This window comes from Pongo abelii, chromosome 3, assembly GCF_028885655.2.
Source record: "Pongo abelii isolate AG06213 chromosome 3, NHGRI_mPonAbe1-v2.0_pri, whole genome shotgun sequence".
NCBI lineage: Eukaryota > Metazoa > Chordata > Mammalia > Primates > Hominidae > Pongo > Pongo abelii.
Window position 1 is genome coordinate 13681620 of NC_071988.2, and position 17189 is coordinate 13698808.

The following is a 17189-nucleotide window of genomic DNA, read 5'->3' on the forward strand; positions in this document are numbered from 1 at the left end:
GGGGTCCTCTGGGCAAGCCTTTAGCGGGGAGGTGACATTTGAGTGGACACAAGGCTATGAGGGGCTAAGCCATGTCAGCGTGTAGGGAAAGAGGATTCCATAAATGTGTTCTGGCAAACACAAAGTCCCTGAGGTGAGGGACTGTCCTGTTTCTGGGGAAGAACCAGGAGCCTAGTATGGCATGAGTAGAGCAGATAAGGAGGACAATATTAGGAGAGGAAGGCAAAGAGAAGAGGTGGCCGAGGGCAGATTCTGTGAGTTACTGCATGCCCTGGGAGTGCTTCAATCTTTGAGCTGAGGAGTGGAATTCCAACTTGGAGTTTAAGAGGACCCCTCTGGTCTATGTATGAGAAGTGACTATGAGAGGGCAAGTGTAGAAGCAGGGAGTTCAATTAAGAGATAAAAGAGTAACTTGAACTAGAGTGATAATGTAGATGTGTTGAGAAGTAATCAGATCCCAGATGTGGGGAATGCAGACCAGAAAGGATTTGCTGATCCACAGAATGTGGGGACAGAGAGCCAAGAATGGCCCTCGTGTATAAACAGAAGCATCTTTGTTTGCCCCTGCATGGTTAAGGTTGATGTGGACCATGTCCATGGCCTCCATCTTCTCTGGAAGCTGGAGGCTGGTGGCTGCAGGTGGTCCCTGCCCTGCTAAAGTCATTTGATGAAAAGGAAGGTGATTTAAAGATACAGCCCTAGTAATTGACTTTTCCAATACATAATTGGTATTTTGGAGCATCATAAATTTATTGGTCTCTAAAACTGTGCCTTTCTCAGAATGTTTTAGGTGAGTTCTACTTTTCTGCCAGTCCATTTTTAAATCATGTTTTGTCAATTATTTCTCTTCTGTATACTTCACGTTGAGAAACACTGGAAAAATCTAAGTGACAAATAATTATTTAGATGGTGACATAAATTGTGGAAGATAACAAAAGAGTGTTTATATTAAATCTTATTGATATAGTAAAATAAGAATATGTAGAGAGATATCTGGGAAGATCTTAGGTATACACAATGGTTTTAATAGATGTCAAGGTGCAAGAGATTATGAATATTCTGTTTGATTTTTCTTTAATGAGTGATATGGCTTGGCTGTGTCCCCACCCAAAATCTCATCTGGAATTGTAATCCCTGTAATCCTCACATGTCAAAGGAGAGACCAGGTGGAGATAATTGAATCATGAGGGTGGTTCCCCCATGTTGTTTTCGTGATAGTGAGTGAGTTCTCACAAGATCCGATGGTTTTATGAGTGTTTAGTAGTTCCTCCTGCATTCATTCTCCTTCCTGCAGCTTTGTGAAAAAGAAGTCTGCTTCCCCTTTGCATTCCACCATGATTGTAAGTCTCCTGAGGCCTCCCCAGCTATACTAAACTGTGAGTCAATTAAAACATGTGGCCCAAAACTAGTTCACACCAGGTCTCATGCAACAGCCCCTCACAAGTCCACCTGCTTTCATGGTGCTCTAATTGTTTCTAATGCAAGTTGTTTACAGGTTTGATCACGGCCCTCCTGACTTGCATCTTCCAATGACTTCCAATTACTCATTAGATTGACAAATGGGAATTTCAAGTTGTTCAAGAGTAATTTGGAGGGATAATAACAATCACCATTATTGAGTGGTAACACTATAACAACTAGCATGAGTGGGTGCTTTAGGGACATTATTTTTTCCTCACAACAGCCTTATGAGGGAGGAACTTTTATCATTAGCACTGTTCAGATAAAGAGACTCAGCCCATCAATCAACGAGTTGATAAAGAAGTCGTAAAATGAATATATATATATATATATATATATATAGAGAGAGAGAGAGAGAGAGAGATGATATTTTAATTGGTTGTAAAGTTTCACCCTTCAATCTATTACCCCAACTACAATGGGAGCTCTTGCAGCCAGGACATGACCTATGTACTTTTCTTCTTTTGAACCTCAGCAGTTCCTCTTACAGAGACATATTTATTAAATGGTACCTGAATGAGTGCATTGATATATTGATAGACATTACATAAGATCAGCCTCACTCAGGTGTATAAGTGTTTTCTGGCTTGTTTTTATGTAAAAGAAAAAGGAAGTTATAGCAGCAGGGTAAAAATGCTTATGTTAACATCTTTTCAGTTCTATAAATGTGTCAGATTTCGCTTTTCTCTGAGCAGTTGCCAGTAGTAATAAAAATGCTTAGAGTTGGTCTTCCAATTCTCTCATATAGTATATATTATATCCACTAGAGGGTAATAGCTTCTATTTATAACTCTAAAATGTATTTAACATTTTCTGTTATAGTGATGACAGCTTTAATATTAATAATCTCTTAATGGGAAGGAAGGAAGAAAGAAAGGAGGGAAGGAGGGAATGATGGAAAGAAGAAAGAAAAAATGGCAGAAGGAAAGCTTAGTAAATTCTTAGGACAAAAAAAGTCCCTGGGACCATAAATATTTATTTATTGAGGTCAACTTTAGAATGTTTATCTTTTCTCTTAAATTTTATCATTCATCTAAACTTGTGTTTTGTCCTACTATTTTCAACGAACTAGCCCTCCAACTCCTTTTATTTTCAAAGCAGATGATCTCACATCCTATCTCATAAAGGCCTAAAATTTAATCTCGTTACCTTCAAATTTATTAGGGACTTGTCTCATCAATTATTTGTCTCCTTTTCCAGTATATTTTTCAATCTCCTTTCAACTAATTTCTGTTCATCAAGAGGTAAACATTCCAGCTTTGCCCAATTAAAACAAAAGGCTTTTATTGCTCCGTATTACCTTCCAGCTCCTGCTGTGTCTACCAATTCCCTATCTCTTTATATTCAAAGTCTTAAAATAATTTTCTACTTTAACTGTCTCCTACTCATTACCTGGTCCACCTCATGTCACTAAGTCAGACAGCCACACATGAATGCATTTTGAAATCAACGGACATCTCAGTCTTAACTTTCCTAATGATTCAGTACTTTACCTATGTACATCTGTATCTGCAGACCAAGGTCTCCTCAGAGGAGCACATCTTTGGAATGGTTCCATCTCAATGCAAGTGGCCCCAAACTATGTCACACCAGGTCTCACACAACAGCCCCTCACAAGTCTACCTGCTTTCATGGTACTCTAATTGTTTATAATGCAATTTGTTTACAGGTTTGATCACGGTCCTCCTGACTTGCATCTTCCAATGACTTCCAATTACTCATTAGATAAATTCTAAAAGTCCCTGATGTAATATAAAATGCCCTCTAAGTTTTATCCCTGTGTGCCTCTGGAGCCCTTCTCCCAGCATCGAATCCAGTCATAATAAACTTCTTTCAGGTTCTCAAAATGTTAAGCTTTCACCAAACTCCAAATCTCACTGTGCTTCTACTTTTGCCTGGGACCCTATCTTCCATCACTCATCTCTGTCTAATGAACTCTTACCAGATATTTAGGTCTGCTTTAATGTCACGTTTCTAGGAGCCTTGTCTGAATTTCTAGGCTATCAAAAGTGTCCCTGCTTATATGGTCCCAAAGCATATCATTCTTCCTCTATAATAATACTTATTATGCTTCACTGAAATTCCACATTTAGTCAATTTTTTCTGCAGTTAGGCTTTAAGAGAAAAGAGTCTTGATTACTGTTATAACCCCAGAATAAATTAGAGAGACCCACAAATTGTGGATTTTAAAAAGTATTTATAGAATGAATAAATAAATGGACAGATACTCATCAATTGGTTAAACCACTCACTATTTTAGGTGGTTGGTACAAGTGAGTGAAGGTCAGGAGCTCTTGACTACAGTAGTAGCAATTTTACTTAGATTTACATTTATTATTGAACATGGGTCATACTCTCTAATATCTGTGCTAAATAGTAGCTGTTATTGAATATTAATAATCTCTATTATCACTGTGAAGTCTGCAATAGGCTTTAAAATAACGCACACAGACATATAAATCTATGAATATATTTCTCACTTTCCTTCAAAGGGGCCCATTGCAATTTGTGTACCCTACATCAGGATTCTTTTTTTCCAGTGTTCCTCAGCTTTAAACCAACTTCTTAGTTTCCTAATCATTTAATATTATTTCCTCTATCAGCAACATTGCAACTTTCCATCAGCTTTTCTCTCTTCAGAAGACCTTCCTCTTACTAATTTTATCAGGTTTTCCTCCACTTTCCTTCCAGATTTTATCCAACTGAAACATCTTCACTTCTCTATAGAGCTCCTTGAAATTGACATCTTTTTTTTTTCATTTTGCCTTGTAGTCTAGCATAGCATTCAGAGCAGATAAGAATCTCAGGAAAATAAATGAATTAAATAAAATAATGAATGGATAGATATATGAAAAGACAGATGGTTGGGTAAAACAATAAATGAATGAAATCAATGAGTAAAATGAATGGATCTATCCCTCATAAATCTAAGTTTTGTGGAAGACGAGGGCACATACATCTAGCCTTGTCTCACAATGTACAAATAACCCAATAACAAGAATCACAATAGGCTAAAGAACTTCTCATAAGTCTGCATGAGGGGTCTTTGTTCCACACTGACATATATTGCTTCTGCTTGAAAACATCAACAACAAATACCATTGAGTAAATAGAGCCTTCTCTCATAAAAATCTCATGTAAAGGCAGGTACTGTTAGAATATAACTGAAGTATTTTATTGTTATTGTCATTGCTTAAAGCATTGGATACATAACTATCTCTAACTCCATTCCATACTAAGACAGAGATGTTGCATCACAAACATCTTTTCCTTGAGAAAAAAATAATCCAATAAAACCTCATACTCTCCAAAACACAATGCTCTGGAAGCTTTGTCTAATAGAAGTTGTCCATTAGTGGACATCTGATATGGTTTGGCTGTGTCCCCACCCAAGTCTCATCTTGAATTAGTTCCCATAATCCACACATGTCATGGGAGGGACCTGGTGGGAGGTAATTGAATCATGGAGGCAGTTACCCTCATGCTGTTCTCATGATAGTGAGTGAGTTCTCATGAGATCTGATGGTTTTACTTTTCCCCCTATTGCTCAGCACTTCTCCTTCCTGCCATCATGTGAAGAAGGATTTATTGCCTTCCCCTTATACCACGATTGTAGGTTTCCTGAGGCCTCCCCAGCCCTGTGGAATTGTGAGTCAATTAAACTTATTTTTTAAATAAATTACCCAGTCTTGGGTATTTCTTCATAGCAGCATGAGAACAGGCTAATACAGTAAATTGGTACCACAGAGAGTGAGGTGCTGCAATAAGAATACCTGAAAATGTGCAAGCAACTTTGGAACTCGGAAACAGGCAGAGGTTTTAACAGTTTGGAGGTCTCAGAAGATGACAGGAAAATGTGGGAAAGTTTGGAATTTCCTAGAGACTTGGGGGGCTTAGAAGAAAGGAAGATGTGGGAAAGTTTGGAACTTCCTAGAGACTTGTGGAATGGTTTGACCAAAATGTTGATAGCGATATGGACAATGAAGGCCAGGCAAAGGTGGTCTCAGATGAAGATGAGGACCTTGTTGGGAACTGGTGGTCTCAGATGAAGATGAGGACCTTGTTGGGAACTGGAGCAAAGTTGATTCTTCTTAATTCTATAGCAAAGGGACTGGAAGCTTTTTGTCTCTGCCTTAGAAATCTGTGGAACTTTGAACTTGAGAGAGATGATTTAGGGTGTCTGGTAGAAGAAATTTGCAAGCAACAAAGCATTCAAGAGAAGACAGAGCATAAAAGTTTGGAAAATTTGCAGCCTGACAATGTAGTAGGAAAAAAACACATTTTCTGGGGAGAAATTCAAGCTTGCTGCAGAAATTTGTGTAAGTAATTAGTAGCCAAATGCTAAGCACCAAGACAATAGGGAAAATGTTTCCAGGGCATAAGAGACCTTCCCAGCAACATTTCCCATCACAAGCCTGGAGGCCTAGGAGGGAAAAATGGTTTCCTAGGCTGGGTCCAGGGCTCCTTGTTGTGTGCAGCCTATGGATTTGATGCCCTGCATCCCAGCTATTACTACTGTGGCTAAAAGGGGCCAAGGAGAAGCTCAGGCCATTGCTTCAGAGGGTGCAAGCCCCAAGCCTTGGCAACTTCCACATGGTTTGGGGCCTGCAGGTTCACAGAATACAAGAATTGAGATTTGGAAATCTTCATCTAGATTTCGGAGGATGTATGGAAATGCCTGGATGTCCTGGCAGAAGTCTGCTGAAGTGGCAGAGCCCTCATGGAGAACCTCTGCAAGGGCAGTGCAGAAAGGAAATGTAGGGTTGGAGCCCCCACACAGAGTTCCCACTGGGGCACTGCCTAGAGGAGCTGTGAAAAGAAGGCCACTGTCTTCCAGAACCCAGAATTGTTGATCCACTGACAGTTTTCACCACAGACACTCAATGCCAGCCTGGAAAGCAGCCAGGAAGGAGGCTGTACCCTGCAAAGCCACAGGGGTGATGCTACCCAAGGCCATCAGAGCCCACCTCTTGTATCAGTGTACCCTGGATGTGAGACATAGAGTGAAAGAATATCATTTTGGAACTTTAAGGTTTAATGAATGCCCCACTGGATTTCAGACTTGCATGGGAACTGTAGCCCCTTTGTTTTGGCCATTTTCTCCCATTTGGAAAGGGTATATTTACCCAATGCCCCCATTTTATCTAGGAACTAATTTGCTTTTGATTTTACAGGCTCATAGACAGAAGGGACTTGCCTTGTGTCAAATAAGACTTTGGACTTGGACTTTTGGGTTAATGCTAAGACTATGGCAGATGGTTAAAAAGGCTTGCTTGTGTTTTGAAATTTCAGGCCATGAGATTTGGGAGGGGGCAGGGGTGGAATGATATGGTTTAGCTGTGTACCCACCAAAATCTCATCTTCAATTGTAGTTCTCATAATCCCCATGTGTCATAGGAGGGACCTGGTGGGAGGTAATTGAATTATGGGGGTGATTACCCCCATACTGTTCTGGAGATACTGAGTGAGTTCTCATGAGATCCAATGGTTCTATAAGGGGCTTTTTCCCCTTTGTTCGGCACTTCTCCTTCCTGCTATCCTGCGAAGAAGGTGACTTTCTTCCCCTTTGCCTTCCACCATGACTGTAAGTATCCTGAGGACTCCCAGACATGTGGAACTGTGAGTCAATTAAAACTCTTTTCTTCATAAATTTCCCAGTCTTGGGTATTACTTCATAGAAGCATGAAAATGAACTAACACAACATCTAACAACTGAAAATAGAACACCCCTCTACTATGTCAGAATTTGGACTTGACAACCTTTAAGATTATTCCAAATTTGAAGATTCTGTAATTCATTGCAAGCTCTGAAAAGGGCAATAGGAGAATTGAGTCTCAGAGAGGTGCCAGACAGGATGCAATCAGAAAAACAGAAACCATGCTAGGTATTTTAACAGAGAAAGTTTATTATTAGATCTGAGTTAAGTAAGTGCTAGTCAACTGAAAAAGCAAACAGGTAACCTGAAGATAACCCAGACTGCAACTGCAGGAAGCAGCTGTCATTCTTAGGGTTAGGGGGAACCATCTGTTACTGTTATGGGAGTAAAGATCTATAGCTGAAACCACACTGAAAGGAATTACAGGCAAATAGAAAGAGTTAATCCCTTCTTTCCTGTTCTGCCTTCAAGTCTTGCTCTAACACTCTTTATCAGCAGATCCTAACAGCTGGCATACCAGAAATAGAGTTTGCAGGTTCCAAGCACCAGCATTAAAAGGACAAATATTGAAGGATGGATTTGATGCTGAGAGATTGAGAGATGATAGCTTAGTAAGTGATAAATATAGGAATCTTGCTAGCTAAAAATTTAGATGCTTAGAATTGTATATGGGAGCACAAAATATTCTTCAGTAATGCTGGGATACAGCAGAAGAACAGCTGAATAAGCAAAATGAAAATGGGAGATCTGGAAAGAAAAGTTAGCCTTCTATCATTGGCATGGTTTTGGTAGCCAGTAGAAAGAGACCCAAGTGGAAAATACCAGATTTTTGGAAATTAAAATGTTCATATGATTTAAGCTATGTGTCTATATAAAAAAGCAATCTGCATAAAAGAGAGTAGGGAAGAATCTTGTTCTTTTCTTAGTGAGACAAAACAGATTTAAACCCCTTAGGAGCAAAAACAGAATATTGGTTAAGGGCTGGGTCCCTGCAGCCAGGAAAACTTGGTGTTAAATGCTGTTGCTGACTAGCCCTGCCACCTTGCACTTGTCCGTTTCCTAATCATTAACATTGAGACACAAAACTACCTTCTTTTAGTTCCAGTGGAACAGGATAATTTTGAGGAGTAAATAAAATATGCTCTTAAAATGCTTAATAAACACACTTAGCGCATAGCATCAATGCATGGGAGCCATTACCTCACCCCGTCCTACCTTCATCTGGTCCTTCCTATATTTTCTTCAAAAATTAAGAAGTTGATAGCTTAGGTCTTCTTTGTGGAAGACAGCACGTCAGGGAAAATTCTTGAATTAAGAAAGTTAGCTTCATTCTTTGCTCTCTGCCTATACAACTGAGACCCCTGATTTTTCCCCAGCCTTTCTCACGAGTCTAGAATTGCCCAGATTCCTTTGACTAACTCTGAACTTTCTTTTATACCCATGGCCCAAGGAATGTTTTTCTCTGCCTGAAGATGGTACAAAATGTTCAGTCATGCCCTGTACTCCCCGAAAAGCTTCTGTAATGGGATAGACTGTCCTACCTCAAATCAAGCTCTCATTAAACCACATTAATTCATGAGTGAATTGCTATACTTTCTTCAAAAATTAAGAAGTTCACAGCTTAGGACTTCTTATGGATTAATGAATCCCTTGGGAATTAATGAATTCACAAAACAACACTTGAGTTAAACACAGATTAGAATAAAACGAAATACCCTTCTTCCTTACATTAACCCCAAGTTGATCTTCAGGTTAAAAGGATACAACTGTGGCCATTCTTATGTTTTCTCCACAGATAAGTATTATCAGTCTTCGCTGTTCTCTACTGTAGTTTGCATTCTTCTGTTTTCTTCATAAAGGGGTTGAGGATTGAGGAAATGAACAATTAAAAATTATTTTTTGGGCACTTGTTCCAAAGATGGGGAAAAAATTACATTCTGTTGATAAAATGCACAATGAAAATATATGAAGAAAAGTTCTGTGGAACCAGAACCAACTAAAGAATCTGATCAGAATTTTTTTTTAACAAGAACAAAGCAAAACAAAACAAGCATGCATTTGCTCCATCTGTCTCTGGCCCATGGAAAATAGGGTGGGGTTTACCCAGATTTAATTTGTTGACACAATGACATAAGGGACAACACTAATTTAATCTTGTCTTCAAAATCAAATAACCATTAACCACACTGAATTCTTCCCACAAATTGCATTACTATTTTTTATTATTCTAACTCATTATCCACAAGAGTCCTGCTTTTAAGGGTGGACTTTCTATTATGGGTTGTTACAATTGATTAAATGAGAGGCGTCTAAAATGTTTTCTTGGAATCCCAATGACGTTGCTAATGCAGACTCAGATTTGAATAACTACAGCTGAAACTATAAATGGAAGATGAAAATTATGCCTCCAGATGTGGGGAGTGTTTCACAACACACATCATTCTCCTGCCTCTTAATCTAAAATAATAATAATAATAATAGGTGATTCATGGTTTCAAAGCAAGTTTTTCCATGCTTAGAAACAACATTTTCATTGTGTGACCACAATTTTTAAAGGATTTTCATCGGAAAGATAAAGTAGGGTTGATGAAGTGATAATTGCCTTGAGATAAAATGTAAATGCCGTGAATTTTTTTCAAGGTTAAGATTTTTGCAATTGTTGGCTTTTTCTTCAGTTTATCTCACTCATGTATCTTAATTCCTATTTTCAGAGCCTTTCTCAATTCATGTTGCACTTTTATAGTATGATTTCATTCTTTGGGTACCAAACAATATTGAGGAAGGAATTACTATTATCCATCCTTTATGGGTGAGGAAACAGAGGTTCAGAGAAATTAAAAAATTTATTGAGCAAGGTCACATAACTAGCAAGAGGCAAAGCTGAGATTGGTGCCCAGGCTGGCCCAATGCCAAAATTAATGCCTTTTCTAGAAACCTATATTGTCACCAGCCCTGATTTCCATCTCCTTGTTAACCTCAGGAAAGCTCCTGAAAAATTTGACATGCTTAGAAAAGATTTCCCAAGTTAATCTCCCATAGACTTGGAGGATAGAGGTTAGTTCTGGCTATTCTCTGCATCTGGAGAGCTTAGTACAAGGCTGGCAGCAGAGTATCCGTTCATTAGAACAGCTTTAACTGAGGGACTAGGTTCTCTATTTAATCTGCATTAATGGAGCCCTGCTGGATGGGGAAGCAGGTAGCAGAGAAGACCAAAGGAGAAAGGGAAGGAGGAAGGGATGGAGGCTGAAGAGAAAAACAAAGAGGCTTGAGAGGCCCCGGAGAAGGACTGGTGACATATGATGGCCATGAAACCCGCCCAGGTTTTGGTTGACCTCCAAGAGGCCTTTGCAGTAATAGAAGAGAAGAGTATATCTGAAAGAAATTATCAGGAGCAGAATGGCAGGCACAGAATAGTTCCCCATTATCTGCTAGAGGCAAAAGAAATGTAGGTTCTTAAAAACAACTTGTTTTGTTCTACTCTCACACTGTTAAATTATAAATCCTTTTTCTTTTCTTTTTTGAGACGGAGTCTTGCTGTTGCCCAGGCTGGAGTGCAGTGGCATGATCTCGGCTGACTGCAACCTCTGCCTCCCAGGTTCAAGCGATTCTCCGGCCTCAGCCTCCCGGGTTGTTGGGACTACAGGTGCACACCACCACACCCAGCTAATGTTTGTATTTGTAGTAAAGACGGGGTTTCACCATGTGGGCCAGATGGTCTCAATCTCTTGTCCTTGTGATCCGCCCACCTCTGCCTCCCAAAGTGCTGGGATTACAGGTGTGAGCCACTGCACCCAGTCTATAAATCTTTAAAGCTAGACAGGAAAAATTTACCAATCTTAAAAAAATGCTAAATAGCATTTATTTAGTTAATAGTCTGGGTCAGACATTCTGCTAACTGGTATGCTTATATTACCTCATTTCATCCTCACAGCAATTCTGTGAAATAATTACTATTATTCCCCTTTGTACAGATGAATGGGCTCAGATAAGTTAAGTAACTTGCCCAAAGTCAGAAAGCAATAACCTCTGTTATTTTTGTTTTATATGTTGTATATGTTACATATGTTTATATATGTTTTACCCTCTGTAAAACAGTGATTATAACAGCTCCCTATTGGAGTTGTGTCCCAATGAAAAGAGAAAATGTATATATGGGAACAGAGTCCAGCATACAGCAAATAACAGATCTTCACTCAGTCATTTAAAGCAGAAGTACAGATGTGGTTTGAATGCAGGTGGTTAAGGTCCCAGGTGTTACAATCAAATGCAGGGGTCAAAGCACTTGCTCTGGCATATTCATCTGGATGGGTTATCTTGGATTTTTAAGCTAGCCCTGTTTCCTTAGTTCTATATGCCAATATATAACAATGATAGAATGTGCCTCGTGAGGCTATTGTTAATAATCAAATGAGGTTATGCATTTGGGTAGGTAGAATTCTATTATGCCCCCTATAATCTCTGCCCTCTGGTGTCATGTTTTTTGTAATCCCCTACCCCTGAGTATGGAAGGTACCTGTGACTTGCTTCTAACTAATAACATGTCAATGGCAATGGGCTATCATTCCTGGGATTAAGTTCCATTATATAAGACAAGCTAGTCCAACTGGCAGCCTGAGGACTGCATGTGGCCCAGGACAGCTTTGAATGTGGCCCAACACAAATTTATGAACTTTCTTAAAATATTATGAGAGTTTTGTTTTTGTGCGATTTTTGTTTAGTGCATCAGCTATCATTTGTGTTAGTGTATTTTATGTGTGGCCCAAGAAAATTCTTCTTCCAGTGTGGTCCAGGGAAGCCTAAAGAGTGGACACCCCTGATACAAGACTTTGTTTTAGCAGAGCAAAAAGAAAGATTCCCCTGCTGGCTTTGAAGAAACAAACAGCCATGTTGTGAGCTGCCATGGAGGGGCCACGCAGCCGGTAACTACAGGCAGCCCCTAGGAGCTGAGGTAGCCTCCAGCTGACCGTCAGTAAGAGGCCAGGGCCTTCAGTCACGAAGCCACAAGGAAACAACCTGAGAAATCCTGGAAGCAGATTCTTCCTTAGTTGAGTCTCCAGATGAGAATGCAGCCCAGGTGACACCTTGATTGCAGCCTTGTCATTTCCAAAGCAGAGGACTCAGCTAAGACTTCTGACCCATAGAAATCGACAGATAATAAATGTGTGCTGTTTTAAGCTGATAAGTTGTAGCAATTTCTTATGCAGCAAGAAATAACCTAATACATACATATAAAGCATTTGGCACCGGGCCTTGTATGTATGTCTTCAAAAAAACACTACAGGTATCTTCTACATATGTCAATCAGTAAACATATGTTTACAGAGTTCTTACTTGTGCATAAAATATCTCTTTAAAAGACAAATGCATTTATTGAATTCATGCCTTCTATATAGTTAAGACAAATATATTTTTAGAACTTTCGAGTTAATGTCCAGAGTTACAGAACACTCTTACGGCCCTTGTAACAAGGGCCTTAACTGTTGTAACAAGGTCTCAGAGAGGCTGTGAATGCATAAGATTCAACGATGTACCTAGAATATGAAAGGCCTCCAAATAAGGAGTAAAGTGGATGGGTGGGACGACTTTATATAATAAGCCATGTCATTTATTTTTAGGCTTTTTTCATATTATTAAATGACAATTTTTAGCAAACTAAATGATAGCAGCAAACTTCAGTTTACCCATGTTTAGCCACAATACAATACACACATGCTTTTAAAATCCTAACAGCTAGTGAGAATTCAGCCTGAGACAAATTCATAAACATGTATTTTATAACTTGTTTGGTGGGACATTAAAAAATGAAGTGAGCTTTATCTATCAGTTATTCAATCAATGGAAATAGAATACTTTCACAATACAGGCTGCTCCTGCTCTAAGGCTGCTGATGTTGGGGGGCTCCTTCTCCAAGGCTGTTGATGTTTGGGGGCTTCTCCCTCAGACTCCAGTCACCCCTAGAGAAGGGGATTACATGTCCATGGACACACTGACAAAAGTATTAAAAGACCAAACCAAAGAAAGTCTTCATCTTGCCATACACTAGAGCTCTCCTTGGCTACAACACTGAGTTAGGACTCCACTTACACAGTTTTTCCATACCTAATCGAGCATTTTTTCATTATATTAACCTTGAAATAAGTGAGGACTAGTTTTTATTAACCCATGCGTTCCTTCAATAAATAAGTCATTGAGTACCTACCCTATGCCAGTAAAATAAAACAGAAGAACCTAAAGAAGTTTAGTGACTTGACTCATGTCACACACTTGAAACGCAGGAGAGTTGGAACTCACACCTACAGCCAGCTCTGTTGGTCTGTTCCCAACATGTCCTCTGGCCACAACAGCACTTACTTGTTTCTGTCATAATGATGTAAGATGCAGGAGCATGGATGAAGCTGGAAGCCATCATTCTCAGCAAACTACCACAGGAACAGAAAACCAAACACTGCATGTTCTCACTCATAAGTGGGAGTTGAACAATGAGAACACGTGGACATAGGGAGGGGAACATCACACACTGGGGCCTATCGGGGACTGGGGGCAAGAGGAGGGAGAGCATTATGATAAATACCTGATGCATGTGGGGCTTAAAACCTAGATGACGGGTTGATAGGTGCAGCAAACCAGCATGGCACATGTGTACCTATATAACAAACCTGCACGTCCTGCACATGTATCCCAGAACTTAAAGCAAAATAAATAAATGAATAAATAACTTTCTGAAATTAGAAAAAAAATGCAACCTCAAGGGGAACGACAACAGTTAGAATTAGTTCTGAAGGACAAACGATGCCTTATTGTTCTAATGGGTTTTGCTTAGGACTGTAATTGTCAGGGAAGTACAGAGATGTGTGCCAATCCCAATAGTCAACACTTGATGACCCCACACTGTGCAATGGGGAGGCACTGACTCATTACCTAATTACAGTCCAACAGTCTTCAGATTGCCCAGTGGCTTGTGTTGATATTTTGGTTTGTAATTTTAAGTCCGCTATGAACTACTGCTCTGAAGTATACTTTCCAAATATGCCCTCTCAGAAAGATCTCCAAATGATTGAAGGAAAAACAAACACCACCACTTATTTCAAGGTCTTTCCCATACTGTATTCCCAGTACTTGCAACCAGCTATACTAAGCCATTAATTCATTTATTCAACAAATGTTGATAGATCACACTTTCTACTTGGGGGGCACAGTCAGGATGAAATTGATTTCCACTGGGCAAGAATAACTCTCAATCACTCCCCCTTGTGTCAAATGTACTCCCCCTTGTGTCAAATGTATCACTCAGCACCTTCTCTCAGCCTTTGCTATAAACTGCCTTTAATTTCTGTTGCAGAGTCCTCACAAAAACACGTGTGGCTATTTCCAGATCTTGTACAGCATTTGGCATACACGGCTACATTGACCAACTCAACAGGCATGGAGAAAAAAACAACCACTAAAGAAAGGACTCCTGAACCCATAGCATGGAAAGGTGTTGATGAGTGACTGTGAGTTTGGGCTGTGGAGCCAGGCTGCATGGATTTGAAACTTGGATCTACCACTCAGCAGCTGTGTGTGATCCCAGGCACACCCACTTCGCTTCACCTGTAAAAGAAGGATAATAATAGCAATCATCTCATAGGACTATTGGAGGAATGACAAGAGCTAACATAGGTAAAAAGCTTAGAACTGTAGCTGACATTTGGTAAGCACTCAATAAATGTTAGCTATCATTATTATAAAGAATATTGAATATTTTCATCCAAATTCTATATATCTTTGTATAGGATGTGAACTCACTTTTCATAGTAAATTTGAAAAAACTATCTTATAAAATCTTCCATACCAGCTACTTTTGGGGGAGTAATTCCAAAGTCATTATCATAAACATGGGCTATTGTTTTATAATCAGGGCAAGAAGAAACAAATGTTGTTTTTAAAACTTAGATTTATAACATGAATTGGTTTTGCTATTCTGACTCCTTCACCTCCCCATCATCGTAAGTACAATTTGTTAATTCCTTTCCGTGTTTCTGTGCTAAGCTTTCTTTCTACTCTGATTACTCTTGGCTAGTTCTCAACCCAGACTGCCTATATTTGCAATCTGGTTCTTCTACATCTTGTCTATGAGAGCTTGGAGATGTATTTTACTCTCTGTACATCAGTATCCTCTTATCAAATGGGAAAATAAGTTGGACCTACCTCTTAGTATTGTTAAGCTGGCATAATACTGGGCAAAGATAGGTCCCCAATGAATTCTAGCTATGACTGCTACCCTGAGATTTCAGGACAATATCTGACCTCATAGCTGTTCACTGAGCACTTTTTGATGTTATGTTCTATGAGCAGCAGGAGCAATGACTCGGTGCTAGGAAAGTGCAGAATGGGTAGCAAAGAATGCAAAGTGTTCCATGAAGCCAGAATATGTGTCACTCCAGACATGAAAGCCAAAACCCTCCTCCAGATGTTGAAGCACTCCTGCTCCAAGGCATTGCCGAAAAACCAGGCCTCTCCACTTTGCTTGGCAACGAAGGCCAATAATCCACCTTAATTTGGAAAATTCCACTCACGTTCCTCGTCTCTGGCTTTCCACATGTCCCCACGAGGAGGTTTTATGCCAGCTTTGAGTTCCAAATGTTGAGGAGGAAGAAAGGAGGGAATGGAAAAAAAAATAGGTAGAGGAAAGGTCGGAAATTTAAACTGAATTGTTTGGTAATGGAAATTCCCTTTCAAGTCTCTTTCATTCTTTATTCGGATTCCATTGAGTGTGTGCCAAAAGAGAAAAAGGAAAGGTTAGATTCTCCTATCAGATCTGGCAAAGAATCTCAGCCAAGCAGCTTAAGGGACAGACTAGCTTGCCTGCAAAGCAAAAGTGTCGACACACAGGATGCCAGCAGGCTGCACAGACCCCTCCTTAGAGGTCTTGGCATCCACTGGCCCTGGGAGGGGGTTGCAGGAGGAAATTGGCCCATAGGCAACAGCTTGATCCTCAAGAAAGTGCAAAACATTCTCTCTGCCCAGGGGTGGAAGGAGGCTTTAGATATTCTCACCTTAACTAGTTGGATCTGCTTCCCTTTGAAGAATAAACTTTCATATCCTCGCCCTAGAGAAATACTCCCAAGATTTTGCCCCCAACCTAGGGGTTCATGGACCTCAGCTATCCCACCCACAGACCTTGAACCCCTGTCTTATAACATGAGATCCGTGACCTCTTTGAGAACATCTTACTAAAAGCCTTTCTATTTTTCACAGGCCTCTTTCCATCAGCCTTCACTAGAGTCAAAACACTTTTTTTTAAACTAAGATCAGATCCAAAATTCAAAACATATCTGTCTGTGGCCTGATGTGTGTGTGTTTAATTCAAAAAAAAAAAACTGGCAAGTTTAGTGGGGAAAAATAACCCAAAAAACTGATCCTTGGAGTAAATACTGAGCCCTACTATTATCTCCTGGAGTAAATATTGGTCTCTACTTTTAGCTCCTGCAGTCCTGGACTGGGTGTTAGGAAAGTCACTCAGCATTTCAGTGTTTTCAATGTTCTCATGAATAAAATGGGAATTTACTAGTCACCTGTCAACCTCTTCAGGTTTTTGTCAGGTTACATTTCCTGTGTGTCAAAGTGATTCTCCAATGATAAAAGGAACTATGAAATATGAAAGTTTAATGAGCAGCTATCACATGACAGACCCTGAAGATGGGGACATAGGTCCCTCCTTCCCTGAAGGGGCTCCCACAGAGTGGGGAGGTGGCTGAGGAAGGCAATGACCACAGTTCATTATGAGAAAGCATTCTGATAAAGGCTTTATGAGGCCTTCCAGGGAGGATTCCATGCCTTCTGAGACAAGCAGGAGACACTTCCTGAGGGAGAGAAGCATCTGAACTGAACCCACCAGGGCAGTGAGAGGAGCCAGCTGGGAAAAGGAGGGACAGGATATTTCTATCAAGGGAATCAGCATGCTCAAACTTAAAGAGGAGAAGTGTAATAATAATGACTGCATGATATGGTTTGGCTGTGTCCCCAGCCAAATCTCATCTTGAATTGTAGCTCCTATAATTCCCATGTGTCATGGAGGGACCCAGTGGGAGG

General features: G+C 39.9%; 1 long non-coding RNA gene across 1 annotated transcript in view; it reads right to left on the reverse strand.

Annotated features, from left to right (window-relative positions):
• Positions 1-14197: 14197 nt before the first annotated feature.
• Positions 14198-17189, reverse strand: part of LOC112133082 (uncharacterized) — a 297570-nt gene continuing 294578 nt past the window's right edge. Inside the window, exon 6 of the long non-coding RNA XR_008524357.2 lies at positions 14198-14708. This is a non-coding gene — a long non-coding RNA (uncharacterized LOC112133082). The remainder of the gene's footprint in view (positions 14709-17189) is intronic.